This window comes from Coturnix japonica, chromosome 2 (assembly GCF_054131305.1).
Source record: "Coturnix japonica strain WE chromosome 2, WE-NBRP24, whole genome shotgun sequence".
NCBI lineage: Eukaryota > Metazoa > Chordata > Aves > Galliformes > Phasianidae > Coturnix > Coturnix japonica.
Genome location: NC_140664.1, coordinates 78064961 through 78091212, shown reverse-complemented (window position 1 = coordinate 78091212; position 26252 = coordinate 78064961). Strand labels below are relative to the sequence as shown.

Sequence of the window (26252 nt, the reverse complement as noted above, 5' to 3'; positions counted from 1 at the left end):
ACCTGAGGCCTTCCAAGGATAAGCAGCTATTTTTCTTCATTTTTGCAACCATGGCTGCCTCATTTGGGCTTGTCCTCATTTTCTGCAGATAAAGACTTTGCTACCTTGCTGTTATTGCTGTACTTTCCATCACATTATAGCACTTTCCCCCTAGTTTGTTACAACTTCCTTTCACAAAGTATGGAGAAAAATTAAGGCTGATGGAGACTCCTTCAGACTTCTGACGATACCACCTCTGAATTTCACAAAACCGAGTTTCAGCTTTGTAGTGATCTCAGGTTACTTTTCCTTGAAAAGATTAATATTGCTGTTTGTTATCAGTTGTCATCACCACTGTTTTAAGTTTCGCCGACAGGCTAGAAGAAACACATGACATAAAATGCTTCTAATTTCCATTTCATATCCCGTATAGGTTTGTGTGAGCATTGCGGAGCCTGCTTCCATTCTCTAAACGTATATCTTATTCTGTCTCTCATGCTGAAAATGCAAAACAGAAAAGAATTGCTGATTTGGGGTCTCGCTTTTGAATGGGAAGGCCTTAGGTTTATATGGGCTTAAATTTCCTGCAGGATTGTAATAATGCAGAAGAGTTCGATGAGATTAATACAAGTGCATCACCTCTGTGATTTCCTGCAAAAGCATACAGATATAATTAAGCTTATACTCCTCTCCTGTATAGGCAGGACATTTCTTACTCTGTAGATATTACCTTTAACATCTGTGTCTGGGGCAGGGGGAAGGAAACAGCTAAAAACATACCAAAAAAAAAGCCTACTGTTTTAATCTGCATTATGGCTTTCAGGTCTCTGCTTTGTCTGTAACACAAGTTCCTTTTCTCCAATTTTCACCTCTTCTTTCATCCCCCATTTTGATTTCTATTGCAGCATGTTATATGTTGAATTAAACAGAAGCAACGACTCACAAACTTTCAGATGCAGATGATAAAGCCAGCACCACCAAATGAGAATTTCCCTTGGTAGGCTTGTTTGCAGCTTGTTTACTGCTGCTTACAGCTGTTTCAGATGGTCTTTCCCCACCATCTGCTTGGGAATGGCTGCGGGGAGGGGGGGGGGGTGAGATGGTCCAGTACAAGGCAGAGCTCCTCACATTCTCTGCTGCATTGAAGGGATCTCACCCACCACAGCCACAGAGGCTGCTCAGCCGAGCCTCCAAGTGATAACATTAGAAGCATCAAGTTATTTTGTTTTTTTCCTTTCCATCAGATTCTCCAACTCAATGAATCATTAATGTGGTTTAGAATGGAAATGAAAATGCCACAAAAGAGCATCTCATTGCAAGATGTCTGTAAAGATATACAAAAGGATCTTTTCATAGGTAATTATTCAAACCATTTCGTATAACTGTCACAATTAAAAGGTCACTTAACTTTTACCACACAGGTCTTCCTGAAGATGCAGCGTTGCTGCCATCTTCTAAAAGCAAGCAAATACTTTGCTGTCATGGTTATCATGGATTCATTGAATGACTTGGGTTGGAAGTACCTCAAAGACCATCTAGTTTCAACTCCCTGCTGTGGGCAGGGTTGCCCCCTCCCCCCACTAGATCAAGCACTAGATCACTGATGATACAGCTTGGCTTTATCTTATCTTAACAGAGAGGATCAAGGTGACTATCCTGATTGGCAGGTATAACCTCATAACAAATAGTGGTTCTTTCCCTGCTGAACTTGCACTCACACAATGATAGACAGACTGTATCTCAGGCATGTCATCTTTTCATGGCAATAATTGCAGTTACAACCTACAGTGTTCCTGCTATATTTCATTTCAGATTTTAATTGCACACTATCATTCTCATTCCAAATTAAGATCTCAGGGCATATTTTAAACTGTAAATACACATTAAAAAGATGACATTTATTACACAACTGCTCAAGCAACATGTATGTGGCACATTAAAATAGCAGATATACTTGTAGAGAAGTTGATACACAAAGTTGCAGTGGAAAAAGAAGTCCTTTGGGTATATCACATATAATCCTCTTCCTTATCTGCTATAACATCTTCTCTGTCAAACAGAGTTGAAATTGGCTAAATGGATTCCAATTGTATTAGATGAGGACTGACAGGCAGTAAGAAATGACTGTACACCCTTTGCTTTGGGAAATCCAACTAAAATCCTTTATTCTCAAGGTTGACTATACAAGTGTTATTACTCCCAGCAACATGGTATGATTTACAGCTGTATTTTTAAGCTGCAAAGCTACAAGGGAAAAAGTGAGGCTACACAGATGTTTTCTGAGACTGTCCTCTTGCTAGCAGAAGAAGCCCTGGGCATCCCTGAGCCCTCTGAACATCTGCAGAGCCTCAGGAGGTTACATATGGGCATAATGGGTGCCAGCAAATATTGCATGCCATCCTTAGAATCAAATGTCAGTGTCCCCATTCCACTGTAAGCCACGTGAATCCTGAGAAGCAGAAGAAAGGAACATTTATTTGCACTGAAAGGGTGCTAAGTGTTTAGAAGTCCAGCGGAAGGTGCAAGAGCATGGTTTAAAAGTGACAGGACAAGGGAGAATGGATTTAAACTAAAAGAAAGGAAATTCAGGTTAGATGTTAGCAAGAAATCTTTCATTCAGAGGACACTGAGGCCCTGGCAAAGCTGCCCAGAGAAGATGTGGTGCCCCATCCCTGGAGATGCTCAAGGCCAGGTTGGATGGGGCCCTGGGCAGCTTGAGTTGGTGGTGGCAGCCCTGACCATGGCAGGGGTTTGGGATTGGTGGGCTTTGAGGTCCCTTCCAACCTGAGCCCTTCTGTGATTCTATTCTATGATTTGAAAAATAAAAATTAAATTAAATTAAAAAAAAAAAACACAAAAAACCTCATCTTTCTTGGAGTGAAAATTGAAGGGAGGTTTGAAGACACCCAAGGACAAGGTGCAACGTGCTGCTTAAGTGAGATGATAATGAGGCAGAACTGCTCCCAGAGAGCAGAGATTAGGCCAGAACCTCCTTGGTCAAAGACAAGGGTAGCGGTTCAGACCACTAATATATTGTCTGTGCAGAAGAGACAAACTTGGTACTGGTTAACCTTTCATTTTTCTCTCACTCTGTCTATCCCAATCACCACATACTATCCAACAGTAAAGAAAAAACATACAAACAAAAAACAAAGCAAAACAAACAAACAAAAAACCTTGATTTCATTTCTTAAGGGTAGCCTGGAACAAAGTTTTTATTTCAACTGAAAATTAGTCCCAAATTATATCTGTTATATGATAGGAAATTGATGTTTTCCAGTCATGTTAAGTGGTGACTTACCCTACTAAGGTGCATGATAACTTTTTTGCAGCCAAATTGTCTGCTTTGTCTAAAAGCTGAGAGCTGAGGGGCCTTGAACAAGAACATAAATACTGTTCCAAATATCTAATTTCAAACAGGTTTTGGCATGTTATTCTAGTGCTTGTGCTCAAGCTTCAGTAGTACTGAAGATGTTTTTGTGGTCTTCTGGCTTATGTTTCAATAGATATTGTTGAAATTCATGCAGTGTTCATTATTAGTGATTATTCCTTACTGGGAACACTTGTTGATTGAGCCTTTCTCCTGCACTAGTAATAGGTGGTTGTTTGGTGCTGATTTAATGATGCATAGCATCTTATCTCCTGCTGAGACCGGAGCTCACAAGAACTGCCAGGGATGTGCCTGTTGAGAAGTTAACATGGGCTGCATATTTCATGTGCTGCTGAGGCGTGCAGCCAGGCTGGGTTGTGATCAAACCCCAGAAGATGCACATATCTCCAATTTTCCCATGTAACAAAAAACTTGTCATCTGTTGACATAAAAGACTGAGATAACTGCTCCGTGACCCCATATAGTTCTTCAGTCTGGACAGATGAGACAAATCTAAATAATTGAGCATGAGCTCCTCTGATTTTCATCATGTTAATGCAATGCCACATCCAAAACATAAAACAGTTTTGAAGTTACTGTGTTTATCTGTGGCTTGTAGTATTCATTGTAATTTCCAGTCCAGACAAAAAGAAAACGCTAGTATAGTTGGATTTATACAGGGTCACCTAGATAGGGTCTCCCAGATCACCTGCAGCAGCTTTGTGCTCTGCCTTTCAAACCATGCATATTTTGTAGGCTACTGTTTCCTGCTTACTGGAAACTAGTACTTGGCAGCTCTCGGTTGGATGAGAGTTCACAGCATGGGATATGCACCCTGGATGAACTCTCTGACTTGGACAGGGAGCTGTGTGTTACACGGTGCCGTGCGTCCTGTTCGTGCCCGGGTATCCGCGGCTGGACCAGATGCCAACACAACAAGGGAGTGCGTGGCAAAAGGCATTTTATTAAAACAAACAGACCCTTATATAACTTTTGGTATAGAACCTGCTAGAAAGTGGGTGGGGCTAATCCCGCCCATCATGAATATTAACAAAGGAGGAGGGACCTGTTCCATCACATCCCGTGACCCCGCCTACCGCCTAATACACTACAGCTGTGTTTGCCAATTCACACCCCAGGACAGAATTTGCCACAAGTGTCCCAGCACTGACTCCTTCCTCCAAGCAGCAGCCGGATCACCGTTCCCCTCTAAGCTCTTTTTCATGGGCAGTGACTAAATTACAGTAAAATGTTTTACCTGATGATAAGCTAACTAAAAGTAAATGTTATGTACATCTAGGTACACACACACATTCACAGACACATTTCATCTGGTGACAGGATCACATCCATCACCGTATCTCACCTCAGTGCCTTGCAGCCTGTAGCCCAAGGTCTCACTTCATCCTTGTTCTTTTTAGTCCAGCAAGGAAAGAAAATTCCGGCATGAATATGGTTTTACTGAGTGGAAAGCTCCTTGCTGCCTCCTGTTCAGAACTGGAGACAGACACTGTTTACTCTGTTGTGATTACCACTGTAAAAGATTCTGTTTTACAGCTTAATCTTATTTCCTTTTAATAGCATCTGTTGGCAGAATTTAGAAAAAGTGAAACAACAGGAGACCACTCACCATCTCATTCATAACAATATAATACCAAAGCTTCTTTATTGCTGTTCCTATTTAGAGTGACTGCAGTTTGCATTGAATTTACCTGAGATTCACAACTTCATTTCCAGCTAACTATCTGATTTTTAGTGCTTTTTTTCCTTTAAAGCTTTATTTGTTAATGCATTTTTCTACAATTATACCATGATCACTCCTAAGTGCACAGTTTACGTTGAACAGAGCCATTAAGCATTACTGCCGGGAGTTGGTTGTTTCACATGGCTGTGAAGAGATCTTTGTGTTTAGACCCAAAACAGCTTTGCAGGGCAAAAATATATTTAGCTACAGGAATCTCCAGTTGCTATTTTTGTTGACGTCAGTAGTTAATAGGCTGGACAGCCTACAGGGTAATTTTGCAGACAGCGTTAAGCAGTTCTGTGCTCAGCAGAGATTTCAGCTTCCTTGCTGTGCATATACAGCATATGTGTGCTGTAGTGGTGGCTTTGAATCATGCTTGATCTGATGCAGGGGCTTCATGGTTCTTTAGAAGCTATCATCAGTGTCTTTTTCCTTTACTTCTCTAAATTCATCCCCAGGTGAGGAAGGGATTTTATATTCACAAAACCTTGTTTCTACCTCTCTGGTAAAGATCTTAGCCAAGTTTGAATAATAAAAATAAAATCAAATTAAAAAAACCTATAGCTCTTTAACTACATGTTTACAGCTCAGGTGGGTGCATTATCATTTGAGGAAAGCATTAGTATGTGTAACATTAGTGATGAATAATTAACGTACAGTTATAACACCTTTCATCTTTATGGATTTTTTTATGGGCTACAATCATCGAATTTTCTCCAGATCACATCTGGAATAAGATAGAACAGCAGTTAGAGTCTGTGTGCTCTCAAATGGTCCAGGAACCAAAGATGGCTGCTACACACAGAGGAAACAACAGCGGATTTAGCTATGCAGAAAATTCTAGCAGGAAGCAGGCATCTAGTGATAGAGCTTAGCAGTGTGTCTTGCACATGTGATTAGCTGGATGAGAATTTGGAAAGGACACACAAGACTTCACTGATGCCCTTGTTGAAAGGACTGCTGCATCTTTTAAAGCCTCAGAGTCCTATTCAGAAGAAAGAACATACCATCTGCAGAATTAGCAAGAAATATCTGTGACAAGTGGGTGTTCCTTGGAGGTTTCCCAGTCATGACATTGTGCAGCCCTTTCCTAGCTTTAAAGTGGCCAGGAATCATAATATGATATGACATGAGTGCTTAAAAGCTGCCACAGGATACATCCAGGAAGGGTCCTGTTTCTATTTGGGCATTAAAGTTTGCCAAATCAGGAAAAAAAGAATTGTTATGAAGAAAGAAACGTGAATGGCCACAGTGGCCTTCAGAGAACTCTGTGCACTGAGCATGAGGTCAGCAGACATGAGACTGCCAAGGTCTTCAACAGGCAGGAAAGTTAGATTGTCTGATCAAAAGAAAGACAAGCTTGTTTGGTCCAGTGTTCAAAAATAAGCAATTCAGGCTGCAGAGGGAAAAGCTATTTTGGATCCATTTGCAATTGAGGCCAGTCGAAAGCCTGATGTATTAAGCATTTGCAGAGCAGTTGGCAGGGTAGTGAACACGTTGGTCCTCAGGCCCCACCAAAGCCACAAAGGTCAGGCAGCAGTCGATGAGCATCCAGAATGCCGTAATGTTGTCCTTGCTACATTAGAAGCCTTTGACAGCCACGGGGAAGTGATAAAGGACCAACAGACTTCAGTTCTGCAAGGTAAACATGGATGGCTTTAGAAAACTTTGTTCACTCACAGCCTTGTAGCCAGATGAAATCTTGTGCTTTTTGAAGTCATTGGTTTTGTTTCCATTTGGTGCAGCAGGCCGGGCAGACTGAGTGCCACGACAAGCAAAGTCAGACTTGTGTTCCTGAAGCTTTGGCAAGAGGTCTGTCCTGGTCAGGTGAATAGATGTCCATGCCTCAGAGAGCATGTCTCATTCTTCACTGTATATTGACTTCAAAGGTCAACCCCAAATTCACCCTAGAATGCAATTACTTTCAGATCTTTGTTTTTCTGCAAAAAAAAATTACTTGCTATGAATGCATTTCCCTATTTATGAAGAGAAAGGTCACATTCATCCTATATTCAGATTTCTCCAGCATGGCACTAATTAAAGCCAGTGACAATCTAGTCCATTTTATAGACATTAAATCCCCTTCACTGACTCCTCCTAAGTAAGGAAGGTTTCCTGAATATAAACAATGATGTCTGAAATTGATCCTAAAACCTCAGTTCTTATTTTGTTTGCAGGAATGTATGTTTTATTGACTTCGCTGTGTTTTCAAGAGGGAAGCAGAAGCTAATTTGCATAGGGTTCTAAAAATACCCATTTCCAATGTAAGCATTTGCCCACTGGATGGTGACTGACCATTACCTGCCTTGATTGAAAAGAACTGCTAGAAACAAGAGTGTGTGGGGCTAAAATAGTGCAGAGTATCTGAGGTGTGTGCTTCTGAAGTAGTTGAATTTGTGGGCTTATGACTCTTAAAAAGTCAATTCAGAGTAGATTTGTCATTGCAGATTTGCTGACTGTTCATAGTTTTTAGAAATGAAAATCACACTGTAAAACTTCCACATTTCTTTCTTCTTTTTTTTTCTTTTCTTTTTTATGGAGAACCTAATGGAAAATGAAGCTGTTAAGTATTTTTCCATAGTTTCCTCCAGAGATCTTTAAAAATGATCTAAAATTACGACGTCTTTTTAAGTAATTCGTTCAGTTATGGGCTGTTTAAGAAACAAAATTGCTTGTCTAAGATAAGTTGGAGAAGTTATCAAGGTCAAAAAGCCATTCTTGGGACTGACATTACAAACTGAAAACATGACTTTGCATTTTATTTTTTTTTCAATCCCTCTGATATTCCGTGATAATTTCCCTCCTTTTATTATGTTTTTGCTTTTGATGTTTGATGTTAGAGTGAGCTCATCTTTATAAAAGACAGTAGCAAAATTCTAGTGCTTTGCTGAGCAAGCCTAACTCTTGTCCTGAGTTCTATGCCAAATATAATTTAGAATAATTTAGGTTGGAAAAGACCACCAAATACAACCATCAACCTAACACTACCAGGTCCACCACTGCACCACATCCCTGAGCACCATGTCCACACATCTTTTATGTACTTCCAGGGATGGCTACTGCAATGCTTCCCTGGCCATGATACTGAAGAAGATCTCTAAAGAATATAAATTGATCTGGCCTCAAATCAGCGTTGTAACCTGTGCCATACTGCTATTAGTTACAATTGTAAATGCTCTTCAAAGTTCATAAAATCTCTATAATGTAGACCCTTCACTTCCTTGTTCCCCCCCAGAGAAATAATCCAAATGAAAAATTTATGTCATAATAATCTTAGTAAATTTGATATGGTTCTTGAGTTGGTCTACTTCGTCTTCTGGGTTTTTAGCCATTTTGTTCAACTATAGGTATAAGTGTGTAACCATGTCACAGTTTGAAGAGTTAATCTCGTAGCACCCCTTCATCCCCTTGAGAGAAACTGGGGGAAGGAAGAGGAAGAAACTCAATTGAGATAGGAGAAACTAATTTATTAAAAAGAATGTGAGATAATACAAAATAATTAAGAATAATAAATCAAATGAGCCAAAAAGTAATCATAGGAGAGAGAAAAAGAGTCAGTATGAGTCTTTATTGGCAGGCCCTGCACGGCTGGCCTTCTGGAAAAGATGAGAGAGCTTCCCCCTCACCTGGAATTGGGAAATCACATCTCCCAGAGCCAGAACTCACATGAAGTAGCTGAGTCTGCTAGAAGTACAGTAAATGAGAAATGCACCCAGCACTGTGCTTAAGCATCAGACAGCCTGCTGCACGATGCCATGATGTGGAATACTGATAAAACAAGGACACCGCGGTTTCAAATTCTCTGCTGTTCCCTATTTTGCAAAAATGACTAGTGATTTTGGCATCTTCTCATTGCTCGTGTGAGATGAAATGCTGATACCATATTATTCCTGCTTTGTAAATGAGGAACTGAGTCACAGAGGCCATTGTTTTTACATGCCCTATCATAAGCAGCTTCAGAATTTTTTTTGTATTTTATATTTAGAATCCGTGTTTCATGAGCAGCAAATGGCCAGAGGTTTGGCAGATCGTATGAGAGAGTGATGAATCTTAAACCCAGTAAATGTAGGACAGTTAGGAGATGCCTGATAAAAGATTGGGTTAAAGGACAGTAGTTATACCCTCTCATCTAACCACATCTTCCAAATCTGCTATAGATGATGTAGAGGCTTTACAATGCAGTCTCTCTCTCTTTGCTCTCAGAAGAGAACCTTGCTTTTGCTCATCAAATTACCCCATCGCACCTCTTTCCACATTCATTCTTCAGTCCCTTTTTCTGCACCACACCAACCTTCAATTTACTCCCTATCTTCTTATTGACTTTAGGTCTTATAGGTCCTAGTGTTTGCCTCTTCTGTTTCAGCTTAACTTCTATCCTGGCACAGTCAAACATCAGGTCAGTGGTTGAGGACGCCCAGGGAGGTTCTCTACATGAATAGTTGCTGAATAGTTCAGAGAGTAAAATAGAAGGAAACTTAATGTTGAGTACTGCTGGTTTTGTTGTGGGTTTTTTTTTTTTCACATTAATTTCTCATTGACTGTGAGAACTGGACAGCCTGATTGAGGGGGAGTGGTTAATGAGAAGTTAGTTTACAGTGAATGATGTTTTTTCAGAGCTTGACAGACAACAGTATGCTGAAAAGTGTTGGACATACTCTCATGTGATAGCAGTAATCATGCTGGTCAAGAGAAGATGCTAATATTTCTCACTAACATTCAGCAGCCCCAAAAATTAAAAGTCCCTTTCAAATCTGATGGTTCACATATCTCTCTGTCAGACACTGACAAAGAATTCATTTCCACTGCATGGCTTTGAGTGTATCTTTGCCTGGAGAAAGCACTTTGAACTCACTTTATCTCATCTGCAAAAAAAGATGACAGCTCATTGCTATAGAAAATCTGTGTCTGATAACTATATTATCTCTTAAAACACTCTTTTCAGCCCCAGACAGCCAAATGCTCACCACAGAGGCAAAACAGAACTCTCCTCATTACTTTGGTTCTCTGTAAGCGTTAATTCTGCACTTCATGACACTTGCCCGTAGACTAAGGCACACAGTGGGCCTGCTGGGAGAGACTGTGTAGGGAGTATAAGGGGGAATATCAGAACTTCTTATGCACTTCTTGTCTTTTTTTTCTCAAGGTATGCCATGTCTGTCTTTGTACACACAACATTCCATTCTGCTTTTCTGGGCACCCCAGTCCACATAAGTATGACCAGAAATACTCCTTTTCTTAATTCTGCCTGCCACAATGGGGATTATAAGGGCTGCTGTTAATCTCCAACTCATTTTTTATTTGTCAGATCAGAAGGATTGGCTGGGTCCATGGAGCACATCACCACCCCACTCCTCAAAGCAGTGTCCTGCCACTGCTGACTGCAACATGACTTCACACAAGCTGTATCCAATCTATTTGTACACTGCATTGTCACCTGCTAAAATTGGTCTTGTTCCTCAGTTCCCTCCATTTTCAAGCTGAAAGGAGAGAGGAATAGATAAGCCTCAGTTTAATTTGTTCTGGCAATTATTGGAAGTCTCCCACAGAGAGAGTAGCCCTTGCCTATCGGTGCAGAATGACTTACAAGCCATACAGGCCCAGACAAAAGGAGACCCTGCTTTTCTGCAAGGCTATTCACGCATGTTAGACATATTGGCTGAGGAACCGGCCTATTCGAATCTTAATGGGGAAAAAAGAGAGAGAAGAACATTAGGGAAAAAAAAAAGAAAAGAAAAAGGAATAAAAGGAAAAGGATAAAAACTATAAAGTGAGAGCTGGCATTGAGGGCTTGAAAACAAACTGAACTGGTGATGAAAGGGGGAAAGGAGGAGAAAACAGATTTGACTACGTAGTCTGGTAGATAACTACACTGCTGCTGTTTGTGTTTCAGAAGTAACAGAATAGTGCCGCTAGTACAGATAAAGGTTACAATAAGATTGATTTTGAAACGTGAATTGGGGATGTGCGTTTTGGAGCCGGGATACAAGCTAAGCTGCTTTTTTTCCCTCCCTTTCTCTCCCTCTCTTCTTCTCCCTCTATTTTGCAAATCAGGATTCAGCATTAATTCAACCCAAATGAAAGAGTTAGGATAAAAAAAAAAAACCCTTTGAGAAGCATTTTAAAATACAATTTCCTGCAAAATGAATGTGTAAGTTTATTAAAAAGAAAAAAAGAAACAGCAACGTACTAGTCAAAAGGTGAAAGAAATATATTACATGATTATGGAGGAAAAAAGAGGTTATTTAAGGAATAGCTGAAATGGCAGTTCCTTTAAAATTGCGGTGTGGGTGCTGTTGAAATGCAATGACAGTGGCAACTTTTCTCTAAGGCTTTTCCTTACACTCTGCTCCTGAGAAGAGGGAAGAAGTGTTTGTGGAGCAAATCACTTTAAATTCCAGGTAGATTTCTTTTTTCCCCCCTGCCTCTCAATTAATTTTGTCAATTTATCCCTTTAACAGTAACTTAATGGTAATTCTCACGGCCAGTTGGCTTGTCTACACTGAAAATAGCTATCAGAATGAAATGTCATACTTTGGTCATTGACATCCCAGGAATTTCTTATTGCTTTAATTATTTGTTACAGAAGAAGAGCTGCAATGTTAACCAAGGAAATAACAGACCCCCCTTGTTTTTAAAGGAATTGCTGGGACTGATCCAAAGCTCACTGCATTGATTGAAAATGCCGGATTTGGAGCTGATGCATCGTTTATAGGGATTATAACCCCTGCCGTTGTTGTTGTCTGCAAGAGAAATTTAAGAACATACAACACTAATGAAAATCTGCCTTCTTTTTGTTAATGGTGATTTCTTTGAGGAAAGATTAAAGATTTTCTGACTGATCAATGCTTCAGTTACACAAGTTGAAAGTAAATTTTAGAACAAAAATATGCTGCCAGATAGTTAGAAGATGTGTGTATCTTTCTAGGGAAATTAGTTCTTACTGCAATTAGTGGCCATTGTGTCTGAGCATCAATAGCCTGGGGCAAACATAATAAAGCAGTTCCTAACTGTTGGTAATGACAGATTTCTCAGGGATTATTACTTAATTAACGATAATTTGAAAGGATGGTTCAGCTGAGATGAAGTGTTCATTTATATGGCATATCTAAACAACACAGATCAAAAGAGCACGTAGTCTGTTAAAGTTTCTCTTGGTCTTTTGGTTTCATTTTTGTATGTCTGCTTGCCTGCCTACATAAAATATTATTTTTGCATCTGAGCAGCTTTCTTTGTAGGTCCATATAGCAGTAATTGGTTCCCCTTTGGATATAAATGCATTGTTTTATCGTCATACTGCGTCTTCTGGGTCTATGCAGATGATGATTTTAATTAGAAATGCTAACTTGATCAGGAAAATACCTCCCACACCCACGCTTTCCATCCTCCCCACACCAGAATGGGGCAACTGTTTCCCCAACACATGCATTATTCATTCCCAGCCACCTCAACATGAAATGTTTGCTATTGTTCCCACCATCCACCCACGTAGCTTATGTTCTCTCAGCATCTTTTTGAGTGAGTGGCTTCTGTATACCTCATCTCATGGATTACTGGCCTCATTCACATATTAGTGCATCAGTTGAGAAAGAGGCTAGATCTTCAGACAAAGGCTGTTCTGATTGGTTTGGGGTGATGTCTTTTTTTTTCCTTGAAAATTACCACATACTATAATACAAATGAAACTTTTTCTTTAGAGCCGATTGTGTTAAAGAGAACAAAGCTGCCGAAGTGCCTGTTGTGCTGCCCAGGAGCATACGAGGGAAAAGCAGTGATAAGCTGAGCTGCCATAGCAAATGACAGGAGCAAAGAGTAGTACAAACACAGTGAAAGGTATGTTGTAACGCTACTGTTTCTTTTTCTCTTTGCTATAACATACACTTTCTGTAGAGCTTCTTGTTGAATATGATGGATTGATTGAAAACTGAGAAGTTCTAGAAAGCCTTGTATTTTTGTGTTGGTAAGAAACAAATGCATCTGCCGTGTTCTCCAGGATCTAGACAAGTTGCCTAAACAGTTATTGAGAAGTATTAAGTAGCTGTCTATTGCAGTCATTGGTATCCATATAAAAAGCTCAGGAATAATTCCATTATTTGCTCCTCAAAAGTCTGTTCAAGGAGGCTCTAATTTTAAACCCATGCATTACTTACTTAGGAGTGACAGTGACAGTGACATGGGCGTCTTATTCTTAAACAAGTTGTAAAAGTCTTCTAATTGAAAAGCTGATTTGTAAAATAGGCATTAGACCCATACATTTCTATTGGTGCTTTCAGAAAATTCCTGTTCAAAGAGCTAATCCGCCTGTCTTGACTGTCTAGTTGGAAGCTTGTATTTGGAAGTAGATTAGAATTGCACTTGTAGAGAGCTCTGACTTGTGCAGTGGATCAAGATTGATTACAGTGACACCAGATTTCACTTTTATTTCAGTAGAATTTAAAGATTTCTTTAGTTCACATAACATCAAAGGTGTCCTTCTAAATAAATATCTTGCAGTGCTCTATCTTAGGGCATATTTTATTATGTACAATATAATCAGATTGATATGGTATTGCGTCAGAAACAGCACATGCTGTTTTGAAATGTGCCTTGTGGGAAAACAAAATAGGGAATAAATAACAATATATGTGTTTGAAAAGAACAGTTAGAGTGAATGAAGCTCAGTTATGCTAATTAATAGCATTGGACAGGCGCTACAGCTACTCTTGGAATACTGAATGAGTGTTAAACCAGAAATCAAAAGTTTTATCATCCTTGACATATTTCTTTCCAAATCACTGTACACATTTCTTGTAGTTTATTCAATTTTCCTTCATAGCAGGATGATTAGGGACTACAGCTACAGGCCGCACTCACTGAAATTAGTGGAGTTGAGGACTGTCATCAGACAAAGTCTTCTGTGTCCTTTAAGGAAAGTCGCAGCAACAGGTGAAGACCTTCACAAGCAGAAGAGCAGGATTCCTTCACACAAGGAAATTTGCACTTCCCCCATGTGCAGCAGGACAAGGAGCAGTAATTGTTCTGTTTAGTCAAAGCCACTTCTTCAGATGCCTATCCACCTCCCTGCCCCACATGTTGTGGTGACACTGTCACAGGGGGACCAAGACCTCCATAGACCAGAGCACGGTGCTTGCCCTCTGCCCGGGGCAGTGGCAAGAGAGTTCCTATCAAAATAGCTATGGAAAGGGTTCTTCTGGGAGCCTGTTCCCTCTGGGGCAGGTGGAAGGTGCAAGGATCACAGAGGGTGCCATAGACAAAGCAAGGAACAAGCAGAAAACCCTGTTCCAGCTTTGAACGGTGTTGCTTGAGACTGACACTGCAGAAATGGGATAGCCCAGACTGCTGCGTCTCCATGTCACACCAGCAGCCTGCAATGCTTTCCCTATTCAGGTTTTGCAAGATAGCTCTCTCCTACTTATATATTCCTAGAAATGCAAGTTTTCACTGTGGCTTCCTAAGCCAGTCACATTCATTGGTTTATTACTCCACCTTCAATATTTATCTAAAAATTAGCAACAACAGATCTTAATAAAAGCTGGTAATTTCTTCAGTGTGACTGAAACTCTGGACTTAAAGGTGACCTGGGACTGTTCAAGTAGTTGTGGATGTGAGCTGCATGAGTTGGGTTTGACCTTCTTAGGATCACAAAACTATGCGTATTCATGAGTATGTCATATCCTCTAGGGAAAATGGACACCATGCATTCCATAAGTGTCATATTATATTGCAATATATAACTTTTAAAGTATATTTTATTATATTATATTATACCCTTTTATTTTAGGCGAATGAAATATTGATTAAGAAATCCAGTCCTCTCCTATTATGCAAGTGGAGATCATTCTGACATTAAAAAGCAGAAAATTTCATTTAATCTCTATTTTGCTTATTATCATGTGATTGGCAGGAAAAGTATTTCTTGGAGGAAAGATGTTTTAGTGGCTGGAGAAGATGTGATAGATTTTTGACAGGTAATGCTATGAATTTATATTGCACTTCCATCCCAAAGTATGTCACAGTTACATAAATAGCACCTGAATATAATTTTCATTTCTTCAGACCTATTTTGTGCCTGCAATTATTCATTGTTGCTAATGAGACAGTTAATAGGCTAATAGGCACAAATGATATAACATAAACATTTAACTCTGCCATCTGAATGTCAAAGCTGCCTATAAAGTATGCAGTTAGGAACTGTAATTCTTTTCTGTGCCTGTGCAGAACCTGAGGTCATATCTTCATGTTTCCATTCACCTGAGTATGCTGACTGGTGCAGATGAGCAAAGCAAGTGAGATTTGTCCTGTGTGAAGTCTGTACAAGTCTAGAGGCTAGGCCAGAGTCCATTCAGGAAAACACAGTCTTAGGCACGGAAAAGCACTGTTCTTGCTTTTGAAATATGCACATCCAAGGTTGAATGCAATAATGTGGAGTGTTGTTGTAATGCTGTATAGGCCAGAAGTGAATCAATGCCAGCTGTAAGTGAATTTGGACAAACAGAAAAGTAAGCTTACAGGAGGTGAGAAAGAACATACACTATTACTGTAAGTTACGATCATTTTTTAAAGGCAGAAATAGCTACAGTCTTCTATGCCTGAGCTAATGCAAAGTCTGCATTACTCAGTGTGTCCCCCGATGTTGTACAAGTTATGATGGAGTCACTGGGGCTCAAACTTTGTTTTACTGGAGTGTGTTGTACTTACCAGGAAGGATCAGTTAATTATTTTCACTTGGATACTTAGTGAAACTTACTCTGAGATGGGAATCAATAAGAAAAGTGTGTGGGTAGTTTTTCTTACATTTGGAAGGCAGTGGGGAAGAATGGTCTTACAAGCTATAGGGAGTTCTGCCTAGCTACCATTTTTATATTAACTTGAGCTTTCATAAAGCTTCAGTTAACACATACAGAAACAGAAGCTCCTTCTGAATCAATACAACATCACTTGATGAGCATTTGATGAAATAAAATTAAAGCCTTTGTGCAGTTATAGGGATTGCAGAATACTCTATTACACAAAAATAGAGAGAATGAGGGTACAACCTCAGAGATAATCTAAAAATAAATAAATAAATAAAGGATATTTTGACATACAAGACTCTGGGTCTAATCTACTTGTCATCAAAACACTGCTGTTACAGAAGTGGGAGCAGAGTGCTGTTGGGGTGGATGCACTGTTCCCAGACAGCCCCGCAGCACAGCAGTTGTTCACATATGCTTAAAAGTATCAGCCACTACCACTAAACAAGACTGACTGGTTTGTTTGAGCACTAGCACAGTAGAGGCAATTCAGAGCACATGTGGATTCAGTGTAACAGGAGGAAGCAAAAGGGTGAAAAGACCCAAGGGAATGATAGTGAAAAGACCCAAGGGAAGATAGATTCCTGGAACAGGCTGCCCAATGAGGTTGTGGATGCCCCGTCCTTGGAGGTGTTCAAGACCAGGTTGGACAGGGCCCTGGGCAACCTGATCTAGTAAATGTGTATGTTTGGTGGCCCTGCCAGGCAGGGGGGTTGGAACTACATGATCCTTGAGGTCCCTTCCAACCCGGGTAATTCTGTGATTCTGTGATTCTGTGATAGAAGACTGAGACAAAATGAGTACTCACTTGTGTTGTTTGTTTATTTTTACATTGTAATATGTGACTTTATATGTTTTGGGATCATAGAAATATAGGAATTTCCTAACTTCCTTCTGTCTTTTGCTTATGGTACAAGGTCAAACTCACCAGAACAGGAGCTGTGGCACACTGCTTTTCTGTGCTGAGGATGCCAGTATAAGTGTTTCACATACACAACACACGCAAGACACATGGTACACTGTTAATACAATGAGAGCAGCATTTTCCTTGTTCACCACAACCCATGCATTGAGGCTCTGGCTCCTATTTGGTTTGTAGTCAGCTCTTTTCTTACAATGCTGATTCCTAGGCTATTATTCACTTCCATATTCCCGGGCATTTGATTTAGCCATTCTAAGGCTTGTGTTTTCAATTTGCCCTTATTGAATTTTCTCATATTGATTTCTTACCCTTTCTTCAGTTTATCAGGATCATTTTTAAGTCTAACCCCATCTTCCCGAGTGTTTGCAGCCTCTCCCAGCCTGATGTCATCCTCACATTTTACAACTGTCCTGCATCATCTGAGATGTTAGTATAAATACTTAGTATAAATGAATAGTCCTGGACATGAAACAAAGTCTGGTATGGTCATTTCTTGTTGTCTCCCATTAGCTGAGACGCTGAGCCATGGATAGCTACTCTTTGAGTTCTTTTCCAGTCTGCCTTATTTCACCTGGGCCACATTGCCCGTCTTGCTTTTGACAATGAATTGTAGAGCTTTGTAAAATATCTTACAGAAGTCAAAATGTGTTTTGTTTGTCTCGTCTTGCATCTACTAGGCTGTCTTAACAAAGCAAGGGAGATCAGGTTGTTGCCAACATGCTCTTCATAAATCCATATTCACTGTTTCTTACCACCTTGCTATCCTCTAGATACTAAAAAGCTGGTTGGTTGTTCCAGTAAATTTCCTGGTACTGAACTTAAGCTGAAGGATCTGTAATTAACTGTTGACACCCCAGCAAGCCCATTCCTCTCACCTTACTTTAAATGTAGATTTTTATTTCTCTCAGTCCTCTAGGAACTCACTCATCTTCTATAAGCATATGAAGATAATCACTAATGTTTTGGCTATTGCTCCAGCTTGTTTCTAAGTAACTAGGGATAAATTTCATGTGGACTGATTGATTTGGCAAGGGATTCCAAAAGAGTAGGCTATGCAGCCTGAGAGGAAGCAAACATAATATCTAGATACCCCATCAATTTTTCACTGGACACTAGATCAGGCTTTGGCCAAGACTGAGCTATGCTGATGTAGTAAAACTATATTTTTCTTTGTGCTTCTCCCAGACTTTAAAAGAGAAGATGGGGTAAAGGCTGGAAAATTTGGAAGAAATGCAAGGTGATATTTTCACTGCTAGATATTTAGAGATGAAATAATTCTTCAGTCAAAAGGAAGAAAATAAAACTCACACTTCAGTGTCTAAACCACTTGCAAGGGTCAGAAAGGAATTCTTACCTCTTACAGCACCTCACAACAGAACAGCCTTCTTTTTCATCATTATTAACTAAAGATGATGTATCAAGCAGACTCACACTATTGACCTCTAAAAGCACTGGTGCTTATTCTCATTTCTCTTTGTTTTCCTCTTCTCTTCCTTTCCCTGTCTAAAATTTCAAATACAAAATATTTAATTAATTAGATTTCACCCACAAAGAGGAGGAAACAGCGAGATCAAGGATGGATGTTTCATCTTCATCTGCAAGCAAAGTTTTCTTGAGCAACTGACTTTCAGGCAAATTGTTTAAGTTTGCATGCACTTGTCTTTCAAGTTTCAAACATTTTCCCAGCAAACCATCACATGGTATCTAAGAAAAATTCCACTTTTCCTCCTTTTCTCACACTTTCTGCAGTTAGTATTTCACTTGTTCCTGACCAGAAGCCTACTCCATTTTCGCTTGGGAAGTACTATCCCTCCAGCTTCTTGCTGTAATCCTCTTTACTTCTATTAATTACAGCTATTCTGATGCCAAGTTTCTTTTGTCAGAATTTCCTTTGCTTCTGAACTATCACATCCGAAGAATACCGCGGGGAACTTTAACTACTTGGAACTACCAGTTATTGGCAATTTCAAAAGGCAAAAATCTCAACATTCAGAGCAGAGATCTGGTTTGGAATCCTCACGTCTTGAAAAGATACAGCGCAGTACTGAATAAAAAATGTAGATCTACAAGTAAGATAGAATAGAAATAAATAAAATAAAACCACCAACTGCTGCAGTGTGCACACAAGCCAGAAGCTAAGCTTCAATCTCATTTGAGAAGCTCTTCTGCAGTATATTTTGGTTTTCTTTTATACATTTTCTGCATTTTCTTGCCCTCCTTTGATGACATATTAGCAGCTCTGCCTGAATTCTTGAGAATTAAGAAAGACTCATTAAGTTCTTTGAGAGATCACATTAAGAAACTGCCCACAGTGGGAGAAATGGGCCTTGATGTCTCATGCAGTTATTGGAAATAGAGTCTTTCTCTGCTTATGTGCCGTGTCCAGGATCAGCAGTTCTTCATATCCTGACTGATGTCTCTGTATTTAAAAAGAAGGCATTATGCTTAGATATTAACGGGGACCAAAATGACCTGCTTGTGACCACCAGTGAAGGATAGCAAATGGAAGCCGTAGCCTACTTTCAGGTCCATACTTAGAGTTTAAGAAACCCAGACAGAGGAACTAATTCATCTATAATACTCAGCTTCTGACAGGGGAGGGGGCTGGGAAACCTGGGAACATCTCCCAACAGTGGATTATGAAGAAGACAGAAAATAGATAATGGAATCATCTTCTTAAGAGGTACTCTCTGTGCATGTCACATTTTCACGGGTCAATTAGTTAATACCTCTCATACACTCCCTGTGGAGACTGCAACAATTGACTTTGAATACCGAAATCTAGCAGTTGGCATGCAAAGCATATGAGGTTGTTTTTCAGATTTTATGAACATTATTCTTACCATATTTAAACAGATGTGGGGCAAATGAGGTCAGCAGATTTTTTATTCCTTTTTCATTTTTTCAGTCTGAAAGTGTCCTATGAAGGCCAGGGACTCATATTCTGTATTTCTAGAAACATTTTGAAGCTGTATGATAAGAACAAGGTAGCACTAAGAGTTCAGATAGAAAAAGGCTTTAAGTCTTCTGTTTCTTTTACTTTTTGTTTCATTTCATAGACAGCAGCTTAAAGTCAGCATGGAAATGTTCATCCTCTTGGTTTGTAGCATGTCTCCATGTTCAGACAGGGAAATCTGTGAAGTCAAGACAAGGTACAGATGCCAATGTCGAACAGCTGAAACAATGTCATACTCAAGAAATATGAATTAGAGGAAAAATGTTCACCTCTTACAGCACCTGCAGCTATTCTGAAGCTTCTTCTAAATGAATACAGAGACAGTTTTAAGTTAATAAAAAGTACCAGTGTATATGTACTTATATATAAAAGTATATGTACTTATATATAAAAGTATATGCACTTATTTTGAGAAATGGCTAAATAATGTTTTCTGGCTGGAAATAAAAATACCCCATTCAATTCTTTGCCTTCAGCAGTTACTCTTGGATGTGAGATGTTTTGGGTCTAGTTTTAATGTGTCAAAACGCTGTATGAAATACTGAGCTAACAAGGAATGCGATCATTATGAAACTAGGAAGTTGTCTTCACCAATGACAGCACATTGGCTCTGGCCTATCATTGCTTTCAATCATCATGCATGAGTAAAAATATATACCTGAAAGACCTCTATCTGCTTCAGACAGACAGCTGCTTCCCTTATCTGTCTCCAGATAGGAGATAACTCTTTTTTCCATCTTCAGCACTTAGTGGGTATCAGTGAGCCTTATCATTTATCCAGCAGCTCAGGGATAAGAAAGAGTCCAGTTTTCATTGCTGCTTGGAAATCTGTCATATTCTGAGGACTTGCATACCCGAAGTGCGATGTTTAATAGCCTAAGGAGATGATTTGCTACCACAGCCACCATGTAATACAGACAGGGACACTTCAGGTTCAAAACGCATTCTAGGTGTGCAGCAGGATGGGTTTTATCTGGTTGCAGGGGAATGAGAGGTCAGGTTAGAATCCACTCAGGACCTGGAAAAGGGGAGACACAGGGGCAGAAGGAAGTAAATGAAAATAAAGAAAGAAGGAAGGGGCTGTTGATATATATATATATATTTTGGTCAGAGAGGATTGTAACAGTTCTGAGAAGTTCCTACTCTGGCCATAAGTACTCCAATGGCTGAGGCACAAATTTGTACCCCTAAGCTATGTCCCTGCTGGCCTCTGCTTGCAGAGATTGGGTAGGCACTGCAGTATTCAGAATGGAGGGCAGACTCATCCAGCATTTCCGTCTCGTCTTCTCTACACTGGCTCTCTAACAGGCGCCCATCTCTTCATGCTACACCTGACCTATCCTTCTTCCTTTTTGAATTCCTATAGTCCTATATGCCTATTTTTGAGTTCCTATATTTTAAAATGTTACCTGTCTGAGAGGACATGAACATCAAGTAACAATTTAGAGTTGCTTGCATACATTTTTTTTCTAGACAGCGTGTCAAAATCAGTCAGAAAACAGTGTGAACTAAAGTGAATCTTGTATTCATAATGAAAGCTTATTTTGTGTGCTTTCATATGCATTATACATTTTTGCATATCCTTTATTGGACAGTAGTTTTTTATCTGGCATTTATTTGGATTTTCCTATGTATTTGCAATGCCTTATTTGTTCCTATTGAGGCTGACCTCAGTAGAGTCAGTTAAACCAGTGTCTGAAATCCTATCTTCCATCTCTCTTGCTTTTTTACTATAGTATTTACAGTACCTCCCACTGAGTAAAAGCTGTGTATCAGATCTTCACCTGATGTAAGTTATCAGCATCATTTTATTTAGAAATGTTTACTTTGCGACTGTGTGCATATTTCATTCTTTTTGATCTTTTTATGAGCCTGTAACGATAGGGCTGGGATTTATACGATGGGATTCCCTGTCATTCTGTGGGATTTTTTGCTCTGACTGCACTCTGTAGCTTTGAAGCACTTCAGATCTTGAGTAAAATGAGTTCACTGATGTGTCCCAGGAGAGACCGCTGACTGGTCTGTGGATGTAATTTTATGACAATGGATTGTATTGTGAGTTAATGTTTATGCACCATATGGTACATTGTCAACTTTCATTGTATTTATGAAGATCTCAATAAAATGAAGCAAAAATAAAAATACATATTCAGGCCCAGTCTATTTTCAGTAACAATCTCCTCTGGGTTTTTCTTTTTACATTGAACTTGCCTAGTGATTATAACAAGGGCTAATAGCAGTAAGACTGGCCTGGGCCAGGGATAAAACATACACAGTTCTGGAAGTAGTACAGATTCATTTAGGACTGTAACCAGCCTGTTGAAGGTACCTAACTTTTATGTGCTGAAAGCATTAGGAAATCCAAAATGAGTCAGGATTATGCAAATTGCCATGGAAATTTTAGAACCTAGTTCAGTGCAGGGGAGTAGTCTTGGAGGCTGGTGTTTAGGCACCTTTTACAGGATGTCTGCCTAGCAAAGAACACAGCTTGCACTTTCTTTCTGATTGATGCTCGTACTGGTTTACTGCAAAGGCATCTGACAACAAAGCCGTGAGTAAGTAAGGGTATGGGAAACTAAGTAGTAAGCTGAAAACATAAAAGAATAATATGTTTGATAAGGGAAAAAACGGAATAGCACTTATACCCCCCCCCCATCTTGGGTTCAAAATGTCACAAGAAATTCAAGGAGCAAAGTATATAGCTCACTTGAAGAATTCTTTTCATTGAACTTCAGTTTCTTCCTACTGGGTTCGTTAAGGTTGTTTGGATTCTTTTGGCAAAACAGCATGTCCCCCACTCTTTAAAAAAGGGTCATTAAAAACAGAAATCATTTTCCATTAACATATTATTATTTCAGTATATGTACTGCCAAGTAGCATTTAAATACATGCATCAAAAATATCACATGTATTTGTGTACTTATGTATGGATTAAGTGGAGGAAGGAGTTTAAAAGTGATTGCCTCTTTCTTCCCCATTTTTCACTTTAGTATGTCTCCTGTAAATGAATTGCTTCTGCTCTGGGGATGTGCCTGCATGGGATCCTGTGAACTCTGCAATGTTGTGTATGAGTGCTAGGTTCATACAGCAAAATCCATTAGAAAGACTAGGGATAAAGGATGTAAGCGTGTAATTAATTTTATGAATGCAAATAGTCTGCTAACTTTCTGGGAGACTACTTGCTCAAAATGGCAAATTCACTAAGCATGCGTATAAACCTTTTCAAGTTTCAGCTTTTTAACTACAGAACCCTTGGCATTTATGTAAATATGTATTGAGCACAATACATTTCAATCCCAGTGGAACTCTCTGCTTGCTCACATGGTCATCCTAACTATTAATATCTTTATCCTTTCTTTGGAAGTGCTGTTCTCTTCAGAATAAACACAATAAATGTGTCACTCGCAAGAAATGCTAGAAGTTGGTTCTGGTGTATATTTCTCTTTCCTTTTCATCTTTGACCAGAATTAGACATTCAATTGAGAACAGTTTAATTACTGTACAAATACGGAGGGGTGGTGGAGTCTTTAAAAATGGAACATTAGCAATATCTCACAATTGGAATGTGCCTGTTTTACTTGCAGAGTGTGTGCTAAAAGAGAGATTTGTATTTGAAAAAGTGGAAAGTGCCTTGTGCCTCTTTTGTGTAGAACAATTAGATGGTTCCTTTGTGTTGTATATATGCCACCAGTTGCATGGGGTTCAATTAGATCTTCATGGGTCTTTATGAAGCCAAAAGCCATATTTGTAACTGTTGACTGGCAAGAAAAAGGATATTCAGCAGCGTGTTCAAGGCAAGTGCAGGAAAAGAAAGCAACCTCAACAACTGAGATGGTAGTCAAATATTCATCACAAAAGAAAGGGAAAGCAAGGAGTTCACTTTGGATCAGGGATCTAAACTGCACAGATGCAGCTAAGCTTATTACTGTAGGGTTCTCTACTGTGAGTAACAAAGTGTGTTCTGAAACACATTTTAATTTTTCTCGAAAGGTAAAATACCCTCTGAATATTGTGGACATATTCAATCTTCTTATGCTTAATAGTTTTTTTGTGTGTATGAGTAAGGAAAATAAGACTTCCCTTCTTTTACTGCTTTGAAATCCTTTGCCCATCCCCATACTGAGCTATGAAACATGAGTTTCTGTTATATATTTTATATAACAGGGAAAAGTTCATGAATTCTGTGTTTGCAGATATAATTATGATCTTGTTTGGAAAGCTCCAAGAAACAACTTCCATTAAGAGACCATTAAAGGTCTTTATCAGTTATGCTAACAAGTGCCTTCCTGTATGATCAATTGCCTTGATGTTCCTGCAGAGAACTACCCTGCCTGAGGCAGAACAGACTGCATAAATGCCCGTGTCATCCAACTGTAGCAAAAAGCTCTAAGGTCCACATGGGGCTAGAGACTCTACCAAGCCAGCACTATCAGAGCATATGGCTATCATCCTGGCCGACTGTTGTAGCTACAGTCCAGGTGACTCCGTACTCATCCATCACACTCAGCTGGTGATGCAGCCATTTGCACAAGTCCTTTGAAAGACTCAGTCATCCATAACTTTTAACTGTACAATTCAAACTCCAGTTCTACACAAGTGATTTTTATATGTCTGAAAAAATACCTCACTTGAAAAATAGTATCCCTTGCAGAGCCAAGGATCAACAGTAGGTGAAGCTGAGGAGAAGGAGCACCAAAGAGATCAACAGCACCACAGACCAGAAGTTTACAAAGGTCTTTTCATTCTGTCAGTATAAGCTAAGGACCTGAGATAGAAAAAAATAGTGTAATACTCCTTCAGCTTCAGAAGTAGAGGAGCTATTTGTGATTAAACTCTGTTGTTCATTGTAGTATTGGGCTTGCTTGCTAACAGTTTTGGAAAGGAATGAGACACCAAAAACTGAAAATCAACTGAGCCACCTCAGTACAAGTAGTTTCCATGCTTACAAAAATATATGACTATGTCACTGTGGGCTGGCATTAAATGGAGAAACTACTGTTACTCAGAGAAGAAGCATCCTTCTACAAGACTTCATATTACTTACTGGTGTGTTTCCTGTTAGTGCCCTACACTAAAGTAGGATTGCATTGGGAATAGTAAATACTCTTCCTAATTTTGCTGCCGAGGATCACAATGTTGAACATTCTTTAAGAAAGGTTCTTCAAGGAACTGCATGACAGTGTGACCTTCAAATAACAAAAGCTGTTTTCATAGACAACCTGTTATAGTGCATATCCAGAGGAAAAGCATTCTGATGACCAGAATTCTTCTGCTATTACCTTACTACAGGTATGCTGTTAATTCTTTAAGTTTATATATTCATATCCTAATACTACCCTGATTGAGGGCTATTGACCTTCATTGGCTGAATTTAATTGCAGGAGACAACTGGCATCATTAGTTCTGAATTCATGTTTGGGGCATTCACCTATAACATAATTCTCATTGCCACAGGAAATGGTTCATCATGCTGTGTCATTACTTTTCTCATACAGAGAAAAATGTAACTGACTTGTACAGGAGATGGAATTCTAAAAGTAAAACTCTAGATGGGACCTCAGCCAGTGGCTGTCTCTGCTTTCCCATCCAGCAGCACAGTGGAGGCAGTGATGTGTTCCCTCAACACATAGGGAAAGGTGGTGGGAAGCCTCTCCTCATCTTTATTCAACAGTAAAACACAGGTTGTCAATGATGTCCCCTTAACTTAGTTGAGAAAAACTTGTTCTTGACAGCATACAAAGAGCACAGTGTACGTACCTATTATGTGATAAGGCCTTCAGCTTCCTTTCCCCAGTGTAAACATATTTGGGCCATCAGGAGCTAAGGATTTGCAGGACAGAGTGAAGCAAGCACTCCATGCACTGCTATTGAACTCCTTAGACTGTGAGCATCCAGTAAAAGCTGAACCTTGCCCCTGCCTTTCACACAGGTGCCGGCTTCTTTGTGATATGACAAATACACAGAGTTTACTGTGGTCCTTCTAGGCTTGTACAGCTCAGATAAATCCCTGTTCTTTGCCTTTTCAAACAGCAAACCCAACATATTATGTAGCTAATATCTAAACAAGATAGCAGTTCTGTAAATTGCTGTGCTCAGAAGAGATCTACCATGTTCTTTGTTTATAGTTTTTCTTTTCTTTTTTGCACCTAACCCTAGGTTTAAAACTTTTCAAGGTAAGCACTGGGTAGTTGTTTGTTGTTATTCTTCACAACTGTATCAGCTAGCAGCACTGTGTAGTTATATTCCTTCAGGGCTTTATATTTGGAAACATCATTTTGTGTAGAAATCAATCTAAGACAGTTATTTTGAGTTTACTTTCCTTGAGGACATGTATTTCAGAATTAATCTGTCTCCTTCAGATTTCAGTGAACTTTTGAATTAAATTCCAATTTGCTAATTCAGCAGATAGTAGAGATTTCTATGGGTCCCAGGACTCCTGTTATACCAGCTTGGATGCTAGAAGTTTTTCTAATGCTCTCTTCTCTGTTGAA

At 39.4% G+C, this 26252-nt stretch overlaps 1 protein-coding gene across 2 annotated transcripts in view; it reads left to right on the top strand.

Annotated features, from left to right (window-relative positions):
• CDH20 (cadherin 20) overlaps window positions 1-26252 on the top strand; it is a 111222-nt gene that overhangs the window by 49700 nt on the left and 35270 nt on the right. Inside the window, exon 2 of one of the 2 annotated variants that reach the window (XM_015854639.3) lies at window positions 12788-12923. The exons of the other annotated variant lie outside the window; for it this stretch is intronic. The gene's annotated coding sequence lies outside the window, so the exon portion shown is untranslated. The remainder of the gene's footprint in view (window positions 1-12787; window positions 12924-26252) is intronic. 2 annotated transcript variants of the gene reach the window in all.